This window comes from Cornus florida, unplaced genomic scaffold (genome assembly GCF_030987335.1).
Source record: "Cornus florida cultivar Cherokee Brave unplaced genomic scaffold, ASM3098733v1 CherokeeBrave_3.0.0_Hap2_Chr01, whole genome shotgun sequence".
NCBI lineage: Eukaryota > Viridiplantae > Streptophyta > Magnoliopsida > Cornales > Cornaceae > Cornus > Cornus florida.
The window spans coordinates 67,603,287-67,611,029 of record NW_026775571.1 but is presented as its reverse complement, the minus strand read 5'-3'; the positions used below and the strand labels follow the sequence as shown (position 1 = coordinate 67,611,029).

Genomic DNA, 7,743 nt, shown 5'->3' with positions numbered 1-7,743 from the left:
CCTGAACATTAAATAAGAACTAGTTTGGGTTTAAATAAATTAAAATAGACTCAATCATAATGACGCTTGCTATTTGAATGTTTTAAACAAATGGATGGATTTAATCTTTTTAAATGTTTTAGCAATTGAGATTAAATGTGTAGGATGAATTGGATATGGAAATGCTTATTTGACGGTATAATAAAATATCATCATGTATAAGATTCAGTTTGTGTAGGACATATGATGTAGGAAATTTAAATAAATAATAAGTCATTCCTATTTTGTGATAACTTGATATCATATTATTATAGTTATTTCTGAATTGTTTGATGTATTTCCTTAATTGTTACATTAATTGTTGGATTGTGTGGTTTAATGCACCGGTATGGGACGGTGGCATTCTAGGGACGGATTAAGTTATCAGTTAAGTCCTACCTATTTTATATAAGGGAATGGATTAACTAAAATGTTAAGCCCTACTTATATTCAAGTCAGGTCGGCTGAACCAATTGAATGACTTATGGAGGATTAATTTATTATATAAAGGAATAGATTAACTAAAATGTTAAGTCCTACTTATATTCAAGTCAGGTTAGCTGAACAAGTTGAACGACTTATGGATGATTAATTTATACTGGATAGGATGGTTACTAAATTATATATATATAAGTATGGTGCCATGATAAGTCTCAGGATTAGTGGTTAGGGCGCGTATATCGCCAGGGATGTGTAGCTAGATATAGTGTAGTTATGTACCCTGGTAAGTCTGGTTACTCATGCCCACTATATGTGCATTTTGCATGTTACCTATTATTCAGGTTGAGACAACCCTATAGTCTAGTGAGGTTCCTTTATCGTGTATATATATATATATACGGACTACTAGTTACTATTGGATTGACTAGGATGTATACGTGTATTGGATCTCTGCTTGGACTGTAGTAGAGTAGAACTTGTTTGTGGGCCTGACCCACCATTATTTTTCAGGTATTCGTCAGGAGTAGAGGTTGTTCGTGCCGAGCAGGGATCAGCCTACTTCATTTTTCCGATGCTACATAGGAGTTCCTTTATGATTCATTTTCCTGATTTAGATAGTTATTGCTGTCATTTTTAGCTTGAATTTTCTAGGGGTCCACACAGTATGGATTTCCGAATTGTATTTTGGAGGATTAGTTGTATCAGAAGAGTTTATTAATTAATGAAAATATATTCTGAGGTTTATTATTAGATTATCATTTTAGTTTCTTGTCAGCATTTTATTTTTTCTTCTTTATTCTTTTGTACTCTGTGTTCGTTTATTGCCAATTTGTTTTTAATATCCTCGAGTATTCGGGCGTGGGCCTGGCCAACCCGCATTCAAAAATTCGGGGGTATCATAATAATCAACAAAGCATGTACCCCACAAATGAATGCTAATATGCGCCTGTACTAGTGTAGAATAGTAGAGTGAATCTCAAAACAATCACAAAATCAGGATGATGTGGACCACAAGTGCAAGTATGATATCAATCTTTCGAAAAATTTACTCCTAAATGGCATCCACAAGGCATACAAGGATTATTGGACTCTCAAGTTAAGCAATTTTTAAATTTTAAGCAATATAGTCCTCAAAAGATCAAAATCATTGCTAGTTATGGACTAATCATAGAAAATTCCTCAAATACAGCAGTCATGCTCAAAATTTTGAAATTAAAGCAAATATTGTAATTAACGCCATTACCCCCCAAACTTAAATGGCACAATATCCTTAATGTGCAAAGAGAACAAAGGAAAGAGTATACCAGTGCAGCTAAGTAAAAAATGGCCGGGACACTAGTATCCAAAGTAGGTGGCATAGCCCCCCTAAACTTAGGATTAACTGTGGTCCTGAAAAGATGGCACTGGATAAAAGTTCATTAGACAACAAATGGGATAATAACAGGTGCACAGTGGACATGCAAGTGTAAATGGGATAAGAAATTGAAGTAAGGAGATAGGAAAAAGGGGTGGTCCTGAAAAATTCGAGCAGTACCCTCTCTCACTGAAGTCACTGGGATGCACCTGATGGAGTCAATCATAGACAGATATATTAATTCGCATATATGACATCCAAAAACAAAGTATGCATAAAAGAGAAATAAAGTATAGTATAGTACATCCAGTGTCTAGGCCAACAGACTGGCCGCAAGTATATAACGGTAGCAAAAATATGGCAGATATCACAGATATATAATAGGAGAAGAATATATGGAAATATCAAGTGGAGGAGGAAGGACGGGCAGAGCATACTCCGCGGATGTCTCTGGATAGATCTCGCAATGCGGCTATGACATCCGTATGGAGTGAAATAATATCAGCCCGGATGGAAACCATGCCATCCTCTAGAGTCTTAAGACGCTTTCCGAATCTGGGTATCTGAACTAGACCCTCAGGTGCTGCTGGATCGGGAGAATGATGATCCTGAGCTTGCTCCTCATCATGAATGGGCGACCCAACTGGAGAGTGATGCTCTGGGTCCTACTCCAAATCAATATCCATATGCATGGCAGCCGGATCGACTGGTACATTGTCCATTGCCTGTTCCATCTCCTCTCTCTCAAGCTCCTCAGCTGCCTCTACAACATCGTTCTGTAGACTCTTGAAAAGAGCCTTGTAGCTCTTATCCCAATCCTTCTTCTGGAACAAGCAAGCCCCAGACTCAGTACGCTCCCGTGGCTGGAAGGGATAGCGCTGGTCTCTCAAAATTTGTGTAATGAGATGGCCGGAAGGGAGATACTTAGCCCTTTTGGGCTTGGCCTTGCTAATGTGATCAACATACAACTTCATCATAACGCTCCAGATGAGCACAGGAATGGATAGCCAACGCCCTGTATAGAAGATGTACAGAGCTGTCAGGTAGTCGCCGTGCCTCTATATCTTGTGGCCGACCATGAAAACATTTCGGAATAGCACCGAATCAAAGAACTAAAGGTCGTCTCGCAGATAAGTCTGAGTAGCAAAAGTCTCGCCACCTGCATAGTAACCTGTGAGTGCCACTACCATGTCTGCATAAGAAGGCCTCCACAGAGTAGGATATGTAGTCTGGAGATCGGGAGGGCAGATATGTCGACATCGGCATGATCTGGATAGAGTGCCCACAGTGATACTGATACGGTGGCCATCAATGGTAGTTCGCAGCTCTGCCAGGTTACTCGGGGCAGGTCAGAGGTTCTGGAAGAACATCCAGACCAACCTCGGGTACACTGGATAAGTAACAGGGGCTAATATGGCTAAAATGCCCCTCTGGTCTATGTCGTCATATGCTGCTCTGGTAAGAATAGACCGGGAGAAGAAGTCTATATCGAAGACCGACTCATGCGTCACCTGAAGGCGTGAATATCTCGACAATGGCAGGTCTAAGTTCTGGGCTGGCTGAGCTGGTGGTGGGGATAGAGATGGTATATGCTCAGCCTCAGCATCAGTATGTGAATAAGATGCCTCAGCCGAAGACTGTAGTCTACTGTTAGCGGATAGAGACTAAGGTGTAGTAGGCTCTGCTGGCTCCTCCTAAATATGATAGGGCTCTGGCTCTGGCTCGTGAATGGAGTCCTGAACGTGAGATGGACCTACCTGATCGTCTAATCTCCGCCTAGCTCTATGGTGATAATGTTCTCGGGCAACAGTCTTGACCCAAGCCATGGCCTGCAAAATAAAAGGAAAACTCAAAAAGGGAAGTCAGTGTCAGTATAAAGAATTTAAACACAGTTTATAGAATCATGTATGTCAAATAAGATAGAAAAAATAGATAAGGAACATGAATCTATGCAAGTGACAAAGAATGAGTGACATGATGTGAAGCATGCTAAACAGTATAAGTATGGAATGGATCCAATGTGGAAAACACAGGCATTGGGCATGTATGAGATAGCATGAAACACAAGAGATGGTGTATGAAGTGTATATACAAATCTGTAAAGTTTGATCGATCACAAAAATGTGAGATCGATGCAAGTTTGATCGATCTTGAATAAGTAAGATCGATCTGTAATAGATCGATCTGAGAAAAAGTTCGATCGATCGAACTATGAGGTGAAATTATTAAAGTCACAAATTTATGACTTGGATGGCACAGGGGCCTCACGAGCAAGCTTGTGGGACACACAACACAACAAATCGACAAATTTGGTCACTTTCTTTGGCCCGTGACCCCTAAAATCAAGAATTAAAATCAAAAATATAAAACGATATATATACATATATACACAAAGGTTCAAAGCTTCATATATGGCAATAATCATCATCAAAACACCTTAGATCTAACATATAAAGCATGGATTCATGAAGATAAAGCTTGAATCAAAAAAGGGATCTCAAACTTACCCAAAACCGAGAGATGAGATAAGAGGGAGATGAAATCTGAGATCCGAGATGAGGGAGAGAGATTCGAGATGAGATAGAGTCGCGGGAGGGTTTGCCAGAGGTTGGGAAGTGAGTTACAGTGGCGAGGGACGAAGATAAGGGTGTTAGATCGATCTGTGGTATCGATCTAATAACCCTAGGTTTGATTTTTAAAAACATTCCTTTACCAGTTAGATCGATCGAACTGAATTCTCAGATCAATCGAACTTCAATCGATCTCTCCTCACTAAAAGACAAAATTGTTGTTGTTGTTGTTGTTTTTTATTTTTATTTTTATTTTTTTAAATTTAAAATTCAAAACAAAAATCAAACTTAAATCAAAACAGTAAATCAAAGAACAAAGATCGATCTCTCCAAGATCGATCTCAGATGAACTCCGATCGATCGAACATGCAAAAACCTGCAGACATGTTCGATCGATGGGACAGAGAGGCTTTTTGATGCAGGTTAGATACAGGTTTAAAATTTTTCTAAGTGTTGAGACTGTAGATCGATCCAAGATGAAGTTGGATCGATCGAAGAACTAAAGATCGATCTAGGAACAAGTTTGAACGATGGGACAGCGAGCTGAAATATGCAGGTTTTCTTCGAACGATTGGACAGAGAGGTGATTGGATGCAGGTTGGATGCAAGTATAGAGTTTGATCGATCAAACATCCTTGGAGATCGATCAAACTAATGCAAAATGTCCATTTTTAACATGAAAGTGCATGCAATCCTAATCACAGTTCCTAGCAATGCATATGAACCTAAAGCAAATATCTAGACTTCATAAGAAATGAAATTTAAAATAGAAATAAGGGAGGAATAAGGTTATGACACCCTACGAAATGTACTAGTCTTTAACGTCTCTAACAAGGCGTTGGGCTCTTTTAGCCCGGATTAAACATCTTGTAGTGCATCCCCTCCTTGATGGGGTGATAAGTGCTTTGAACTCCACCCAACAAATGGTTCCCTAGAGAACTTGTTGGATTAGGCTCAAAAGAAATTTTTGGTCCTTGGTCAAAGTGATCTTTGGGCTTCCATGCCCTTTCAAAACAAGATTTTGAAACTACTTTCTTGGAATTCAGGGTTGAAGATAAACTTTTTGAAATTTTGGTTTCACACAAAGGCTCTATTCCTTCACATTCATGGTCATGATATTTCTCTACAACATTCACTTCTTCATGCTTGTCAAATGAATTGGGGGTCGGATTGAAGATATTCAACTTCACCTTCATGTGGCCAAATGAGATCTTCATTATCCCCGTCCTACAATTAACGTTGGCATTCGTGGTTGCCAAGAAAGGATGGCCAAGGATAACGGGAATTTGGCTTTTAGGATTCGGGATCGGTTCCATGTCAATGACAACGAAATCAACGGGGAAGAAAAATTTATCAATCTTAATCAATACGTCCTCAATGATACCCCTAGGCTTTTTGATGGATTGGTCGGCAAGTTGCAAAACCACCGACGTCGGTTTCAAGTCTCCTAAGCCTAATTTGATATATACCAAGTATGGAAGAAGGTTAACACTTATTTCTAAGTCTAAGAGAGCCCAATTATTGACATGGTCACCAATGATGCATGAAGTGGTAGGTGAACCGGGGTCCTTGAACTTTGGAAGAGTGTTATGCTGCAAAATTGAGCTTACTTGCTCGGTTAAGACCACTTTCCTAGGTGCTTGGCTTTTGTTCTTCCTCTTTTGGGTGCATAAGTCTTTTAAAAACTTGGCATAAGCCAAAATTTGCTTGATTACATCCAAAAGTGGAAGATTGACTTTCACTTGCCTAAACACATCCATAATTTTATTTGTTTTGGTATTTTGCTTATCAATTGAAATGGATCCTTTTAAGACATCCGGAAATGGAGCTCTTGGCTCAAAAAAATTTTCAGAAATTTTCTTTGAAGTCTCTTCAACACAAGAAGTTTTGAAATCATTTTGCAAATCACTTTTCATCAAATCAGTTTTCAAATTGCTTTTCAACACATTCTCATTTGAAAGATCATGCATATGCAATGAAGGAGGAATAGAATGTCAAATGGGACGGGTGTCAACTTTGGGTTGCGCCGGTTCACTCTCTTCATTGGACATGCCTACTTGGTTGTCCATAATCGTCCCACTTCTCAAGGTAGTTACCACATTGACATGCTCAATTATGTGACCTTTTGATGAGGAATGAGTCTCCACAACACATTATTGCTTGGGTGGGGCATTCAAAGGCATTTTCCCTTTCTCTCTAGCATTTAAAGAACTAGCTATTTGCCCTACTTGGTTTTCTAGCTTAGCAATAGATTGAGAATGAGAATGAAGCAATTGAGTATTCGCCTCTAGAGTGCCTAGAGCGGTCAAAACTTTCTCTTCAAAAGCAGGACTCCTAGAATTTCCTTGAGAATATGATGGTTGATTAGGAAAATGAGAATTAGAAAATTGATTTCTTTGTGATTGAAATGATGATCTAAAACCTTGGGAACCTTGGCTTTGCATCGGAGGTGAAACATACTTCTCTTGAAAACCACCTTGGGGAGGGTTTGAGCCTTCCCCTTGGTTTCTCCAAGAGAAGTTCGGGTGATTCATCCAACTAGAATTTAGTGATTACCATAAGGATTGTTCCCTTGATTAACAAAAGCTGCATTGACTTGTTCATAATGCTCACTTTGGACATGTCCATGGGGAAAATTGGAAGTAGAATGTAAAACACTTGAACAAGTCATACATAATTCATTGGATATATGATGGAAATGGTTAGGGACGGAAGATACTTGATTTGCCGAGTTTTGGTTGATTAAGAATTGATCAAACCTTTGAGATAAGGATTTAATCTCGGCAGCTATTTCATTGGAATGGTCAACTTAATGTAAGACAACACTCTTCCTTCCACTTGAATTCCTACCATTCTTAGAAAATAAAATTCGATTCAAAGAATTTTTACTCATGCTCTCATAAAGACGCCACACGTCATCCTCATACCTATCAATGTAAAAGCCACCCATGGAAGCATCAACCATGCCCTTGTAATTATCGGATAAACTTTCAAAGAAATATTAAACTAATTACCATTTGGGCATGACATGATGTGGACACTTCCTAAGTAATTCATTGAATCTTTCCCATGCCTCATGGAACGTTTCCCTATCCCCATGTGAAAACTCTCGAGTTGAGGTTCTCATAGCATTGGTCTTAGAAACCGGATAGTACTTCTTCAAGAACACTTGTTGCATTTCAGCCCAAGAAGTTATTGAAAAAGGCCTAAGATTGTTAAACCAGTATTTTGCCTTGTCTTTAAGGGTGAATGGAAAAGTTTATGCCTTAAGACCTCTTCCGGCATATCCGTGTATCTCACGGTGGAACATACTTCAAGAAACTCATCTAAATGTTTGTAAGGTTCTTCACTAGGAAGTCC

General features: G+C 39.1%; 1 pseudogene; it reads left to right on the top strand.

The window, feature by feature from the left end:
- The first annotated feature begins 7,406 nt into the window (after positions 1-7,406).
- LOC132284358 (small nucleolar RNA R71) lies at positions 7,407-7,505 on the top strand (annotated as a pseudogene).
- Positions 7,506-7,743: the final 238 nt, after the last annotated feature.